A 17,036-nucleotide genomic window follows, 5' to 3' on the forward strand; every position below is an offset into this window, starting at 1 on the left:
TATTCATATATTGTGAAAGGATCCTTAATTTTGAAGAAAGGAAGAGATGTAATGTCTACAGATGCAGTGACTGCTCCCTACATTGAAATACAAATGCTCTATAACAAGTCCCTTTGATTTTAACAAACAATGGCATGGTTGACGTTTGATGGTGTTTCCTTCCTTGGCTTGATCCAAGTACAACAGCCACGGCAGCCACTACAGGCCCCTAAACTACCCATTGTTTTGAAACTACAACAGTCTACAAATCTTGAACAAACACTCCTCACACTTAGCCCCTGTAAAGGAAGATAAGGTTGACTGACTGAGTAATTGATTGATTGAGTGAGTAGAGTTTTACGCCGCTTTTAGCAATATTCCAGCAATATCACGGCAGAGGACACCATAAATGGGCTTCACACATTGTACCTATGTGGGGAATCGAACCCGGGTCTCCAGCGTGTTCAGCAAACGCTTTAACCACTAGGCTACCCCACCACCTAAGATGTTGCAGAACTTTGGGTACAGAATGGGTTGGATTAGACTGTAGGGCTGGCTAAAAATATTGAACTAACATTAGTTACTGAACTAAAAACATTAACATTGTACTGAAATAGGGTTTTAACTTAAACAAACAATACACAAAGTTACATCTTTATTCATGGGATACTACATTACATTCATAACACTTTTTTTGTAGCCCGTTGCGTGTGTAAACATCTAGCCAGATAGAGACATGTGACAGCTGCAGTTGGATGAAACAGTGGGAGGTTTTTATGCTTTTCAAAAGCACACCCATCCAGTAATTCAAACTGACCACAATTTTAAGTATTTAGTGCTGTCATCACCATGACTTAATGGCGTAATGTGTGTACAGATATTTTCCATTATTACCCATACGGGTGAGGAGATCCCGTGTAATATCTTTTTGATATTTGCACAGTGTGCAATTTAGTGATTCTCGACGTTGATTGGTTGATCGTATATTTGTACATTTTTATTGGATGCCGGAACTACTTTCACACACTACGTTCATTCCTAACATTTCATCGTTTCATTGATAAATTGACCGTGATGTAATCGCACTTATTCGAGATTTAAAAACAGAACAAAAACAACATACAGGATTTCGATTTTGATGCTAAATTAATGTTTTATTTCATACTTCATTAACAATACAGCGTCGTCTACTTAACATGTTTTGTAATAAAAAATTGTCTAAATGTTGATAATCATAAAGTAGTCTTTGTAAACAAACATGGCTACCCAGTTAACGTCAATCAAAGTCAATGACCTGGTCAAGGTGCACGGAGACATTACAGGACGTGTAACAAGAATAACACAACCGCTAAATTCCTTTCACGTGTATGTCATAAACACGGAATATGGAGAAATGGAAGTTGCAAGGTACAGACTGAAAGTGTTGCCGGAAACAATCTCGAGCGAGTCGGCTTCTCACCAAAGTCCCCACCTGCCTCAGAGTGTCATAAATGACTTGCTACAAGATGATTTTTTTTACCCCCCAATCGAAAACAAAACTTTTGACAGGTTTGTTCCTGTTTATGGCCATGACATTGATAACTTCTCGGCTGCGAATGAAAACGAAAACACAATGAAAAAGACAAAATTGGACATGAATCTTGTTTATAGATTACTTCGCGAGAGTCTTAATGATCCAAGACAACTTGAAGACATTGCCCCCCATGAACTGAACACTATCCTATGCAAATTTTTCATATCAGCAAGAAAATCTGATGGTTCGTCTTCCCTCCGGGGAATAAATGGTAGCGTTGAACGCTATTTGAAGCATAATGGGTACTCACATGTGTTAGCCGAGTCAATGCATTTCATGAAACTGAGGGAGGTTTTGAAATCAAAACTCAAGTCATTAAAAAAACAAGGTAAAGGAAACCTACCATTCCGTGCTGATCCTGTACCCAACACTGAATTACAGAAACTCTGTGAATGTGGCCAACTAGGCACCAGCACGCCAGATTCCATTTTAAACACATTATGGTGGAACAACACGGTTTATTTTGGCTTGAGATCGGCGACCGCTCACAGGCGAATGCAATGGGGTGATGTAACACTAAAAGTTGATTCAGAGAACCGAGATTATCTCCAGTATATTGAACGGCAGTCAAAAAGCCGTCAGGGTGACCAGTCTCGCGATCTTGCTCCTAAAGCATGGGCACAACCTGGGAATCTGTGTTGTCCAGTCGCTGTTTACAAGTCATACCGTGACTTGAGACCATTAAACTTCTCCAATGATGATCATCCATTCTATTTGGCAACAGACACCCAGTTTGGGGTACAAACCGGGAATACTTGGTTTAAACGTAAACCGGTTGGCAGAAATAAACCGGGATCACTGATGAAAACAATGGCAAGTAAAGCAGGGCTTTCTAATGACAAACGGTTGACAAACCATAGCGCCAGGAAACGCATGATTCAAACTTTGTCTGACAAAGGTGTTCCAGCTCACAAGATCATGCAAGTGTCGGGGCACAAAAACGTTCAATCCATCAACAGTTATTCAACAATGAATGAGAAACAACATCAAAACATCAACAGACTTCTGTCGTCCAACTGTGATTCCACACACAGGCCTGTCTCTCCCTTGCCTACAAAATGCACCAAAGTCTCAGTCGAATCAGTCCCAATCAGTCATGTCCCAGATGAATTCAGTTTCCAATGATATCCATATCCACTCTTTTTTCTGGTCCAATTTACGGTGGAGTATTCAACTTCACTATTTCAAATGATTCTTCTTTCAACCAACCACCTGCACCGAAAAGGCCTTTTGCCTGTTGTCGACTCGGACTCGGACTAAAGTTAGAGTTATCGTTCCTGACAAGGACACTGATGCAAGCCAAAACTAGGTCAAAGTCAAAATGTTGACAAACATTAATAATTGTGAACCGTCTTCTTAGAAAAAAGTTCACCATTCCTGCGTTTTATTGTTCTCTTGCAGATTTTCACTGTTGTATCAGTTAACGTTGAAAAAATTGACAGGTTTTTGCTGTTTTGTATCCAACCACAGCCACCCACTTTCTGTCACGAGTAGATCTAGGCTACACATTTGTGATCTACGACTAAATATTAAATATGCGATTGTACTCGTTAAAAATAAACTTAATCTTTACAAGGGGGTGTGGGCAATAAAATCGTCATGAAACGAATTTGGAAACTGATGAATTGTGTTGTTTTTCATACCGTTTTCTACAGTAGTATATTGGGGTTCGTATGCGATTCCATTAGGCGTGAGCCGTTTGGTTTCCTCTGCGCTTTAATACGGATCAGCTGATTACGTTGTAAACACATAACGAGGTGCGGCTTTGAGTTCATAAGTACTGGTTTCTCAGTTTAATTACAGAATGGGTCATAAAAAGAATAACCCACGAGGTACGAGTGATTACAGGAAATATGTCCATCATGTTATTAATGTTCAAGTCCCTCGATAAAGCTCGGGACAGTGAACATTAATTTCACTCAGGACATAAAGCTCGGGACAGCGAACATTAATTTCTCTCGGGACATAAAGCTCAGGACAGTGAACATTAATTTCACTCGGGACATATTTCCCGTAATCACTCGTACCTCGTGGGTTATTTTCTAAGTAGGTGACATTTGGTGGGGAACTAGTGTTGATGTGTTCAGCTTCCTTTGCTCGGAAAATAAGCCGTTTAAGTTAGCTGGAATTTGTGTGAATATTGTAGTTTAACATGTTTATAGGCCAGGCTGTACCCATGCGGTTGACAGTCTGGATGATCTTAAACAAAATATATCGTTACTATAGAAGGCTATGGGAAAACGTTTGGGTTTGTGTAACCTATCGCAGTATGTATCCTGATGGCATGTGACGCCCATTAAAACGCCTGAAATTCTGTGGCGACAAGACTGATGCCGTGCCAATATACTCATGTTGCCAGTATGTTCAGCTACGGCAACTTGGTTGATAGCACCGAGACGATAGACCACCAGCCTCAGCGTGAATACATTTCACAAGGAGAAGAATGAATGAGTCATGCATCTGTAAATTCAGACAGATCTGGGAAATTCGCTTATGGCCGAAGTAACTGTTCAGCTTACAAGTGGTCTGTGAGTTTACTCTTGGCACGATGCAATATATTGACAACCATTGCAATATGCGCCATTGAAAGAATATAACTTACCATCACATTCCGTTTGTGGTTGTAAGTGGTCTCTGTCGTAATAATTTCGGAAATATTTTCACTTCAAAACTTTCGTCCTGTGCTCGGAAATGTCGTAATGCCTATGTTGTTTACTGGTTTTCCGTCTACCACACGAGAAACAAATGTCGCGAAATATTTTTAGACTGGTTTGTCTATCTCAGAGCGCTTGCGCTCCTCCTCGCTTCACATGTCTGTACTTTGAGCAGCCGAAAGGTATCGAAGGGCGTGTGTACCAGTCGTGGTGATATATCCGCGTAGCGATGTGGAAGCACTAGTCAAATACTTCAGCGCCGTCTATATTTATGAGAGAGATAACTCTCACATTTCTACTAAGAAAATATGTACCGTTATTTATTAGAAGAATCGGTCGTAAAATATTAACTGGCTCAAGAAATAGGTGAGGTGAGGTGAAATTGGGTTTATCGTCGTGCTTGAGAATATTTCGCTCATATGACGACGTGCATGCGTGTGTATGTGTATGTGCGGCTGCTTGTACTAGCCCAGACTGGTTTTATAGTGCTAGCCCACTGAGATACCATGCCGCAGTGAAGCATGAATACCCCACTCAGACACATATACTGACTCCGAGCCGACCAGTCCTTGTTGTACCCAATAATGCCGACTGCCAGACAGGGACCAACAAGTACCATATTTTGGTAGTCTTTTGGTATGACGCTGTCGGGGATCGAACCCGTGACCTTCCGCTCTCCGGGCGGACGCTAACCACTACACCAAGGAGGCGGTCCCTCAAGAAATAAATATAGTGAAAATCATTTTTACTCTGCAAATAGGAAAAACAACTGCGACATATAACACAGGAAAAGAACTTCAACAAACAAACTACTTCATTTATAGGAGAAGGAAATTCAAGTACGAACGATACCTTTGGAATATTAATGGCCCAAAGTTAAAATTTGAAGCCAGGTACACAAAACTATTAGTGAAGATAATCCAAAATGGGTCATCTTCAAAGTTAAAATGCGATTGACAACAAACGCTTACCAATATCAACGAGACGGATGCAACCTTTTGAAACAAAGACTTTATTTTTTAAAACTGTTTCGAATAATTATTTTTAGGTGCAGTTTTTAAGGTAAAGTCGACACTTCCGATAAAAAGCAGCGATGACCGTGAAATTCTAAAGCGTCTTCGTGCTGGAACTATATTTGTTCAGGGCAAAACAATATTCATTCAACTGGGGTTAGAGTAGGCTAAACTATATTTCCAAATATACGATTGAGACATCACCTCGTGCTTCACGTGTCAATGGAGACGCCTCGCTGACTTCGTTGACATGTCATCGTATCCCACGATCTTGATCACTGTATTGTCTGGCCCAGACTCAATTATTTACAGACCGCCGCCATAGAGCTTGAATACTGCTGATTGCGGCGTTTAACAGCAACAAACAAACAAACGGCATGTCGGTTCTAATTACTGCATGTAGTCTCTCGTACAGACCCTGAAGCAAATATATCCAAGAAAGCCCACACAAGTCTAGAAAATGTGGCAAGTCTAGATTTCCTCAGCTTCTGAAAATGAAGAAAGTCTTAGGTCTCCTTTTCATTATATATATGTTTTTTACTATGAACTTTTTTCAGTAAAATATGTTCATTTCAGAGACTAGTTGTTAGTTTATACTGCATGCTGTCACAGTCGTATCTTCGTATCTGCATTGTCAAAAAGTTGCCCATTGTCAAATTGACAACTCAAGTTGTTATCTAAGGCACCCCCGTTTGACAACTTCTTAGTTGACAAATTGACAACGTTTTATTTACAGTGTATTTGGGCAATACTCGAGCAAAATCACGGCGGGGGACGATAGAATTGAACTTAACACAGCTAACACGAGGGAATAAAACCAGGGTACTCCGTGAGTGAGGAGTGAGTGAATGAGTGTTTTTTAACGCCACAGTCAGACGTCATTCCAACAGTGGCCTGTAGACAAGATAGGACCGAATGAAACTACTGTTCCTAGGTTGGCCCCGAACCGACACGATTCCAGCAGGATAAGGAGTGAGTGAGTGAGTGAGTTGAGTTTTACGCCGCACTCAGCAATATTCCAGCTATATGGCGGCGGTCTGTAAATAATCGAGTCTGGACCAGACAATCCAGTGATCAACAGCATGAGCATCGATCTGCGCAATTGGGAACCGATGACATGTGTCAACAAAGTCAGCGAGCCTGACCACCCGATCCCGTTAGTCGCCTTTTACGACAAGCATAGTCGCCTTTTATAGCAAGCATGGGTTGCTGAAGGGCTATCCTACCCCGGACCTTCACGGGTCAGCAGGATAAGGAACGGTTGTCTCACTGGTGGACGGGAAAAAGTCACAGGAAAAAGTCATGGAAAAAAAGTCATAGGAAAAAAAGTCATGGAAAAGAAGTCATAGGAATAATAACTACATGTATTATAAAACATCCTGTTCTCCAGTTATTTGCAACTGATGATGATAGTGCATTTTATGATGTCATGTATTTTACTTGAATGATTACATTAATTGTATAAGTTAGGTTCAAATGTGGTAGTGCTGTGGATGATAATATTGTTATGACTTGTTAAATAAATACATTATCAATACTGACCTTTTTTGAGGTTATGGCTCTTTTTCCTATGACTTTTTTTCCTACCCAAATCTATTACTTTTTTCCATGACTTTTTTTCCTTTGACTTTTTTATCTACAACTGTCTCACTATCTCTCACCTTGTGGCGGCGGTGGGGTAGCCTAGTAGTTAAAGCGTTCGCTCGTCACGCCGAAGACTCGGGTTCGATTCCCCACATAAGCACTGGTGTCCCCCGCCGTGATGTTGCTGGAATATTGCTAAAAGTGAAGTAAAACTAAACTCACTCACTCACTCACCTTGTGGCAACAGAGAAAATAGGGAATCAGCTGCAACTCTTTACATCTCGTGTGTCATTGACGTTTTCTTGATGCCTCACAGCTGGTCGCTCATGTAATTAACCACATTATTTTCCTTTCCGCATTGCCACTTCTGGAATGCAAAAGCCCAAAATGTGTCAAGCCACGATTTTCCTCTTGTTCAGCACATACAGACTCTATTTGCATTTAAATGTTTCTATCAAAGTTATATAAATATTCAGAGACTAAGCGTTCGTCCAGATGGCGCACGCCGTATGTGGAAGCCATTAAATGGTTATGTGGTTCGTGGATGAAAATATTTCAATGTCGACACTTCCTTGTTTCTTGCAAAGAGTGACGAACCAGTAAAATATTTATCCCGCATATTATGTGTACGTGCGCTTATGCATTCAATGTGGAAACCCTGGGAGATTTCTGCTCAGCTGCCCAATATGTTACCGGTTATCACCTGTTAACCCCAGGACCGAAAGACTCATAAGCGACATTGATCAAACCACCTCCGACATGCCCAACAGCACCATCTCCAGCCATTGGTTTTTGGTACCAAGTGCAAGTTATTAAGGCTACCGACCGGGGTGGAACCGACTCCCTGTCACGGGTTGGCTGCCTGGGACGCTTCATACAAACGTTGACGTCGTGTGAGGCAGCAAACGTGCAAACCACATGAACTGCAGTGATTTCAGGATTGCATAGGATAAACAATCTATCAGTTCCAAATCCTCACATAAAAAGTTCAGAAGGCACTATTCACAAACTATTTTTAACTAGATTTGACTGTTAATAAGGCTCGGGCCCGCGAAGATCCGTGTGAAAACGTGTCTACAGCAACCAATACTAATTAACATATGATCTCGGGGGGGGGCGGGACTCGCTGAGGTCAAAGTCTTCTTGATGAGCAGACAGGTGCATCTATGACAACAAAGATCTCATTACCATTCACAAGCCATGCCGATCTCTTCGTTCTGTGGACCAGTTCTTCCTGTGTAGACATGTGAGCAAAACAAGCACGGGTGACAGGGCTTACTCTTCCGCAGTTCTCCACCTCTGGAACAATCTTCCCCTATCTCTCAGATCACCAGTGGCACCAACAAACTACAGATCAACAAATCAGCGCTAAAGAGATGTCTCTATCTTCATGCATTCCATCTACTTGTGTTTTTGTCTTCACAGCATGTTTTGAACTTTGTACAGCGCCACTGCCATAGGCACCTTAGGGATGGATTTTATAAAAATGCATTATTATTAGTATTATGTTTTACAGATTAAAGATAATATGCAGCAGAGAGGGTTCGGGTGATCCTTGCACAGTCAGGCTGGTAAGGCTCATCATCAGCTCAGGGCCCTTGGCCCTTCTACACGCAGCCCAGACAGCGAATGGGACTTCTCCCAGGAAACACTGCCTAGTCGAACCCACCAAGAACTTTCCGGAGAATATGAAGGCTCCCCAACACTGCAGCCTTCTGCATTACCCAGAGTGTCAGAAGGGCTGTGCTCCCGGTGGAGAACCTGGGCACTCTCCTGATCTGCGCCAAGAGATCAGGAGGTACTAAACCAAGGGCACCGAGAACAACGGGGAGCCTGGCGACAGTGTACTTGGGATGCAAGCGAGCGAGACATTTCAAAGGCGAGGTATATATTTATTATTATTATTATTATTATTATTATTATTATTATGATCATATCAGTCACAGGATTGTGCAGTCCGGGTTCATTTATCTTCGTACAGGCGTTATGTATCTAGATTATTGCAGAGTCTGGCTTTAAATAAGAAACACGGCTGAATAAGCCTCTGCTCTGTGTATGTCGTAATGTTGGCTTCCCTCCACCACTCCCTACACGCTTGGCCTAACCTCCACCACCATTCTGTATTTGATCGGAACGAGGCCAAGAGTTTCGACTGATATTACACAATGCACATCTGCTGAAATCAATTGAATAAAAAGGTTGAAAAAATGTTCCCACTGTTTGCTCCTATTGTCGGAAGCAATATCATTCTATAATATGCATGTAGAAATTCATTAAGCAACTCCTTAATCATAGAACCAATAATTCTGTGAATTTAGAAAACATTTTTCTTAATGATTTATTGTCATTTTGCATCTTGCTGTATATCATGATTGTTCTGTGGAGGTCTTCAATGAACATAAAATGCCGTACCGCTCATGTGGAAATCATGTTTTTACTGATAACAGGTCACACTATCTCCTTTCAGTTTGGATTGAATAATTGTCATGGCACGTCTTCAATTGAGTCTATACAAGGTGCATAGAGAAATGCAGGAATGTCCCTCAGACAAATTTGACGTTACGTTGGGCGTAATACCTACACCATTTCAAGATTCTTGGACAAACACAGGGCTACCAATGATGTTAAAAATCTTACAAGACCTGTCAGATACCGTAAGACAACAAGAAGAGAAGAGCATGTTTTGCTTTTTTATGTCTCATCTGGAAATGCCATGTCACAACACAAGTGTCAGCACTCATAAACAGTGCCAGCTTTAATATCTGGTCACATTGCTTTTGAAAGATTAAAATGGGATGTCCTTTAAAACAACCCCGTCTAAATATAAATCAAGCAATCCAAATCTTTCAGTGTTGAAATACTATACTGAACATATTTGATATGACATTATCTGAGGGCATATCATGATCCAAGAGGTACAAAATGACAGATCGTTTTTCACTTTCTGCAATTGTTAAAGAAATATTATACCCCAAATGTGTTGTGCTGACTAATATCTCGTCAACCACATTACCCCCATAAGTGAAAGTTTGGATATAGCTTTGCTAATGATTCCTTCCAAAATAAATGGAAGCCTTTCTAACATTGGACATCGATAATATAGTTAGGCCGACTACTTTTGGGACGCCCCTCGTAACGTCTCTGTCCTTGAACGGCAGCACATGAGACCCAATGATCTCACCCCTGTATCGCAGAACTGTCAGCTATGTTTCTAACTACAACCACTGCCCTCACAATAGATCGAAAGGGAGAACCCCGGCAGAAGTGACCCCCTCCAACGAAGCGCGGTTATGGCTCAACATCTATTATATGGTGGCAACTCAAGTATGTGTCGCAACAGAAAGTAGCCGTCGACTTAAGCATTCAGAGATGGAGGCTGCATGAGAGTATCATCGATAAAGAGGAGGCGGTGGGGTAGTCTAGTGGTTAAAGCGTTGGCTCGTCACACCGAAGACCCGAGTTCGAATCCCCACATGGGTACAATGAGTGAAGCCCATTTCTGGTGTTCCCCGCCGTGATATTGCTGGAATATTGCTAAAAGCTGCGTAAAACCAAATTCAGTCAGTCAGTCGATAAAGAGAACTTTCAAAAAGGAATATTAACAGAAATGGTGTGAAGTATGAGAAACAACCTACCAGTGCATTGGGTAGAAGACCTACAAGCCAATCCGATAGAAGGGTCCTTTACCAGAAGGAACTGCAGAAATATCCCCACACAATCCACAAGGTCAAGTGGCATATCGAAAATGTGATCAAGACAAAGTATGTGCGGTGATATGGAGAGAAAGCGTCTAAACGCTTCTACGTGAAATGGGTAGATTACCCAAAGAAATTTAATTCACGGGTTGATGCTGATCAGGTTCACGGCCTCGTCGGAAAAATGACATGTATGACGATATTGGAGCATATCCTTAAGCGAAGTCGCTCATCGTATCTTACGTGTATCATGATCCACAGACAGTGTCAGCCCCTGTTGAAGCGAGTCGGTGGGATGTCCATGACCACGTGGAATGTGACTGTAGCAGAACCATACGACATCGGTGTACGAGTCATCAATGAGCGAGTACCGAGACTGTGTGTGTACATATGGATGCTTGGGGTGCGGCAGATACATTCTTAACGGATATCTCGTCCATCACTCTGCAATGGGGGCACTATCCCTTTATTGTGTGACAATCATGAGGGAGACAAAGTCGTCCGAGGAAGAAGATCAAATGTACTTCCCGAGCCCGATATGGCAGAAATTTCAAGGGGAAGTGGTGGTTTACTCTCACATCACATGACCATCGCACATCAGAGGTGAGGTGAACAAAATTTCTAAAGCCCCGTTTGATTTTATAAATTTGGTTATTTCGTCAATAATCATCACAACATGCCCTGTATAGACTACAAAGTGCCCTATTTATGAATTCAGCCATTGCTGTCTAAATCCAAGGAGAACACTAGGTTACTATACAGTCCATTTTGATATGGGTGAGGTGAGGTGAAATTGGGTTTAACGTCGTGCTTGAGAATATTTCGCTCATATGACGACGTGCATGCGTGTGTATGTGTATGTGCGGCTGCTTGTACTAGCCCAGACTGAAGCTGGTTTTATAGTGCTAGCCCACTGAGATACCATGCCGCAGTGAAGCATGAATACCCCACTCAAACACATTATACTGACTCCGAGCCGACCAGTCCATGTTGTACCCATTAATGCCGAGCGCCAGGCAGGGACCAACAAGTACCATATTTTAAAGTCTTTTGGTATGACGCGGTCGGGGATCGAACCCACGACCTTCCGCTCTCCGGGCGGACGATCTAACCACTACACCAAGGAGGCGGTCCCTCATATCAGAACGAGCTGTGACATGAAGAGCGAAATGAAATCTTCAGATATAAAACTTGTGAGTCTGGTGGAACAGTCAGTGGAGCAAGCTAAATTGCAAATCAAGCGCCACCCTGAGTCCATTTCCAAAATAGCTCTGAAAGAAGGCTTGATGTATAAAAAGCAGGTAAACTCTCAACGAGGCCGTAGTTCATCCACGCCCGTTGTCAAAGGCAAACAACGTAAACAGAACTAGAAGGGAATAAGGAATCGACCCTTGAAGAAAACAATTGATAAGGAGAAAAAGAGAGCAGCTATACCGTTCAGATATATATTCGAATAGGACAGTGCCACCATGTCGACCATATTCTCCAAAGTTTTCAGTGTAACCCGAACTTGAACTTTTCAGCCGACCACCGATGCAGCCAGTTGTAGGAAGAACCTATTTACAACAGCGCCCATTAAATTTCACATCAGTGGACAAAATAGTCTCAAGTATATCGAACTCAGACGCTCGTCCGCGTACATCAAATGTCACATCAGAAAAAGAGAAGGGACCCATCTAACCCATACAGATGAAAGCTCCCTACGTAAATGTGATTTTACAGTCCCTCTTCTCACAGGTGGATGTGTGGCTACAGAGAAGGCTTATCAACTTCACGAACAACCGCTACCTTTACAAGGCTATGATTCAAACCCTGTAGAACACAGGAGGGCACCTCTGCAGTAGAAGTCTTCGATAGTTTAGGAAGCTTGAAAGCACTCCCTCCTACCTCCTTCCTTCATTGCCTGAGAAGATCAAAATATCACGAGTGAATAAGAACAGAATACAGGCCGAAACAGGCAGCTATGTGTGTGGACAGTATGTATCTTTTCTTCTGTCTCAAAGGCAAACCCATGGACGCCATACTGAATCTCTTCAGTACAAATTATATCCAAAATGACTCCTACGTGTACCGTTATATACTCCTATGCTATCCTCTCTGTCTCAATTTATATAAGCCGAGCTACGCAAATGGGCAAGTCCTTCTTCACAAAGAGATTGATACAAAAAGCAGAGACTATATTCGCACTGGAAAGTGGCGAAAATCCTCTGGTGCTATTCAGAGTGGCAGAGCATCTATGATACATTAGAGAAACCTTTAAGACGGATCTCCCTGTCCAAGCCCCGTGTCCATCCCTTCTCACTCCAGCCATAGAAGCAGCGCCCGTCGAATTTCACATCAGTGGACAAAATAGTCTCGAGTATATCGACCTCAGACAACCGTCCGTGTACGTCAAATGTCACGTCACAAAAAGGGACGGGACCCAACTGTGAGCTACCTACGAATGCTCCCCTGTCAATCTGATTTTACAGTCCCTCATCTCACAAGCGGATGTGTTTACAGAAGCCTCTTATCAACTCACAACAACCACTCCCAGATAGCATGTGTGATCGTTACATCGAGAAGGTTTTTAAAAACATTTCACGAACAACCATGCTATCTGGGCCTTTCCAAGGCTATGATTCAAACCCTGTTGAACACTAATGAGATAGACGCCACATCGAAACTGACATCATGTGCCTACCTGCACATTCCCATCTTTCCACCACATCGCAAGTTCCTGCGCTTGAACATCTTCCAAGGGCACCACTACCAATGGAAGGTGCTGCCATTTGGAATCTGTACGGTCCCTTATCATTATCTATTTCACATTAGCAGGTGACGCAACACGTAAGGCGCTATCTGCATGAGGTCATTTTGCGTCACTTTGGAGCTCATTACTCACGTATTAAATGTGTACAGTACAACCAGAACCACTTAGGCAGCAATGCAGGCTTCATTGCGGCTATTGAGAATTAGCAGAACGTAAAGATTAAAGACAGGTGAACAGTTAGTATTTTTTTTTTTCACTCATTACTCACGTATTAAATGTGAATATTAGCAGAACATAACTCCAGATTCAAAGACAGGTGAACAGTTAGTATTTTGTCAAGTCACCATGGGCAGCAATGCAGGCTTCAATGCGGCGGGGGGCATACTACTGATCAAAGAAGTTAGAAAGTCGTGGTCCATGCTGTCCCAATATCAGACCACCTCTTCTTTCATTTCAGCAATATTTGTCAGATTTTTCTTATTGACACTTTCCTTCATAAAGTCCCCAAGCATTTTTCATTGGATTTATTCAGCTATAGCTTGGCCAATCTAATAATGTCATATTTTGGGTCCGAAACCAGGCCTGTGAATGCTTTGAACGATGTTTTAATGGTCGTTGTCCTGCTGGAAAATCCAAATATTTCCATAGAACACGTGAGCAGATGGAAGTAAATGTCCCTCGAGAATATCTGTGTACCGCTCACTGTTCATATTCCCTTCAAATACACAGAGGGGCGTTGCCCCTAACACAGATATGCCACCCCACACGTTTAAATTTCGGACTGTACTTTGGCGCTGATACAAAGGTTTTTCAGTTTGTTTGGTCCAGAATTTCAGTGTATTAGGAAACAGCCACACAGAACTTTCATCTGAGAAAATCACATTGTCCCAGTTAAAATTTCTATGCTGTAAGCACCAGTTCAACCTTCGCTCCTTTTGTTCAGGTTTCATGATCGGTGATGGAATTCCTCGACTTTTCTGCCAACCCATTGCATGCAGCTCAGTTCTAATTGTCTCCTTACAGACAGCCACAGTTCCTCTATCAATCATATCCAGCCTTAAGTTTTCTAAACTCCTTCATTTGTTTTAGTGAATCAATGCCAGTCAACAGTTTCTGGGCCACCTGCGCCTCCCTGGTGCAATGCCATAGCCATTTGCACTATTTTTCAAAACACGATAAACAGTGGACAAAGGGATGCCTGTTCTACTTGAAATCACTTTAGCTAATCTGATGTCCTTGTTATAATACTCTAAAATCAACTTCCTCTTCTCTAAATCATCCATACTGAGGATCACTGAAAATGTCGTCTGCTAGCAAGTAAACAAAGGGGGATAACTCTTCACAAACTAATGAAAAAGGATTAACGGAGTTGTCCCTCTTGAATGAAACCAAGCACTTGATAGTTGGTCAAGGTTGTTTATACTAGAAATCCAATTAAACATATTCCTAAAATTCTCAATAATTTCTGGTCATACTATACCTCGACGACGGCTGGCTTCGTGGGTTGACATTGTCTATGGTTGCTTGTCAGATACAGAGACTTCGTCATCACTCACTCTTACAAGTATTTGTTCTAACAACCCAATCAGCAGTCAGTGAGTGAGTATGGTTTTACGCTGCTTTTAGCAATATTCCAGCAATATTATGGCAGGGTATAAAACACCAGAAATGGCCTTCAAATATCAAACCCATGTGGTGAATTGAACCTGGGTCATTTGGAATTGAACTGGCCTCTTACGCCACGAGCAAATTCTTGAACCACTTGGCTACCCCACCACCCTCTAATTTATATAAGGTACAAAAACAAAACCAGTCATTGATAGCAATATACACACATCTTTATTTATGTACAAAAGGTGTGCACATCATAGAGTCCTCTTAAGATAATCATTTGATGTCATCAGGTATGTGCTCCAACACATTCAACTAAATCTTTCAATATTCATACATCATCGTAACCGACAGATTCATCACAGACAGATACTTTCACTATTTTATCCATCCAGTTTGGACTTGTGGACAATCAAGTGCACTCCCATTAAAACAGAAATATGCTTCCGTATTCCTAGACCCTCATATGAAGACGACGATGTATTTACATTGGAAACATGGCCTATTCATGTTTCGCAGTATTTGGCCAACAAATTTGTAGACCAACATACAGCAAGCAGTAGAAGTCACAGTGTTGTAATCACATCCCATCTTGTAAATAGTATAAATTCTTCCACAATATAATCCTGGTGAGATTTTGGTCTTGTAGAAATTGTGCGCAAAAGACCATGCATAAGCTGCTGCAGATATCTTCACACAAACCAAATAAGAATCACAACTTGTGATATTTTGTATTGAAACCACCAAACTCTAACCTCAGTCAGCTCTTGCAGCAATCACTGGGAACTGTACCACTGAGTCTCAAATAAATACTGATATGTGTTTTATCAAAAGCGAGTGAGTGAGTTTAGTTTTATGCCACACTCAGCAATATTCCAGCTATCTGTAAATAATGAGTCGGGACCAGATAATCAGGTGATCAACATTACAATCATCGATCTACACAATTGGGATACGATGACATGGGAGAAGTTCCATTCCTTCTGAAATCCTGGACCAGACAATCCAGTGATCAACAGCATGAGTATCGATCTACACAATTGGGAACCGATGACATGTGTCAACCAAGTCATCGAGCCTGACCACCCAATCCTGTTAGTCGCCTCTTACGACAAGCATGGGTTACTGAAAACAATTCTAACCAAGATTTTGTTTCATCAAAACTGGAAGTTGTTGCAGTCAGAACCAAAAGCCTTTTGCATCTACTTCACTCTGGTCACATGACAATATCAGAATGTATTGTATTAACATAGGGGCTTAAATTTGCAAAACTTATTGGACTGAAACACATTTTCTGCTACACTGCTTGTCACTAGAGTTACAGATTGTTCATGAGCAGCAATTGTTGGTTTAAATAATACGGCAACAGGAATGATTTTTTATTGATACAAAACTTCTTTATTGCTTGATAACGGGTCAATACTTCTCATCCACTGCAATAAAGAGGAGTGACTTTAGTTTTACGCCGCTTTTTGCAATATTCCAGCAATATCACAGAGGGCTTCACATATTGTACCCATGTTGGGAATCGAACCCGGATCTTTGGCCTGATGAGCGAACGTTTTAACCACTTGCCTACCCCACCACCCCTGCAAAAAAGAAGTTGCCTATCCACAAAAAATCGTTCCTGTTCATCATACCAGATTCTAAATGTTTCATACCAGCTTCAATCAAAAGAAGTTCTACGCTGTCTTCAATCAAAAGAAGTTATATGCTGTCTTCATGGACGTGACAATTACCCTCGTCATCACTTGCTTGAGAACTGTGTAAGCATCTACACTGCAATGAAGAAGTTGCCTATCTAATAAATATCGTTCCTGTTTATCAAACCAGCTCCTAAATGCCACTCAAAGAAGTAAATAATTGGGGAACAGAAATATTATGCTTAAGAAATTTCATCCTTTGCAAATCCTTCAAATCAAAATTCTGAAATCGGATACCAAATATGCAATTCTGTATGAATACAGAAAGTGACATTCTAAATATGTAAAAAAATACTTAACAATACAAAGGTGAACGATTATTATATTGATGCAAGAGATGTGGTTATTCATGTACATTGCATTCAGGAGATGCCTTAAGCATTAAGTGAATTAATATGGTTTTATAGCTTCTGGCAATATTCTGGTAGAGATACAGCACAAATGGGCCTTCAGTATGAGCGAAAGCTTTAAC

The 17,036-nt window shown here is 41.5% G+C and overlaps 1 protein-coding gene across 1 annotated transcript in view; it reads right to left on the reverse strand.

The window, feature by feature from the left end:
- The window catches only part of LOC124270404, a 47,790-nt gene extending 43,517 nt beyond the window's left edge, over window positions 1–4,273 (reverse strand). Inside the window, exon 1 of the mRNA XM_046705446.1 lies at window positions 4,155–4,273. The gene's annotated coding sequence lies outside the window, so the exon portion shown is untranslated. The remainder of the gene's footprint in view (window positions 1–4,154) is intronic.
- Between the last annotated feature and the right edge of the window lie 12,763 nt (window positions 4,274–17,036).

Source organism: Haliotis rubra, unplaced genomic scaffold (genome assembly GCF_003918875.1).
Source record: "Haliotis rubra isolate DU_JTF1 unplaced genomic scaffold, ASM391887v1 Scf1513, whole genome shotgun sequence".
NCBI lineage: Eukaryota > Metazoa > Mollusca > Gastropoda > Lepetellida > Haliotidae > Haliotis > Haliotis rubra.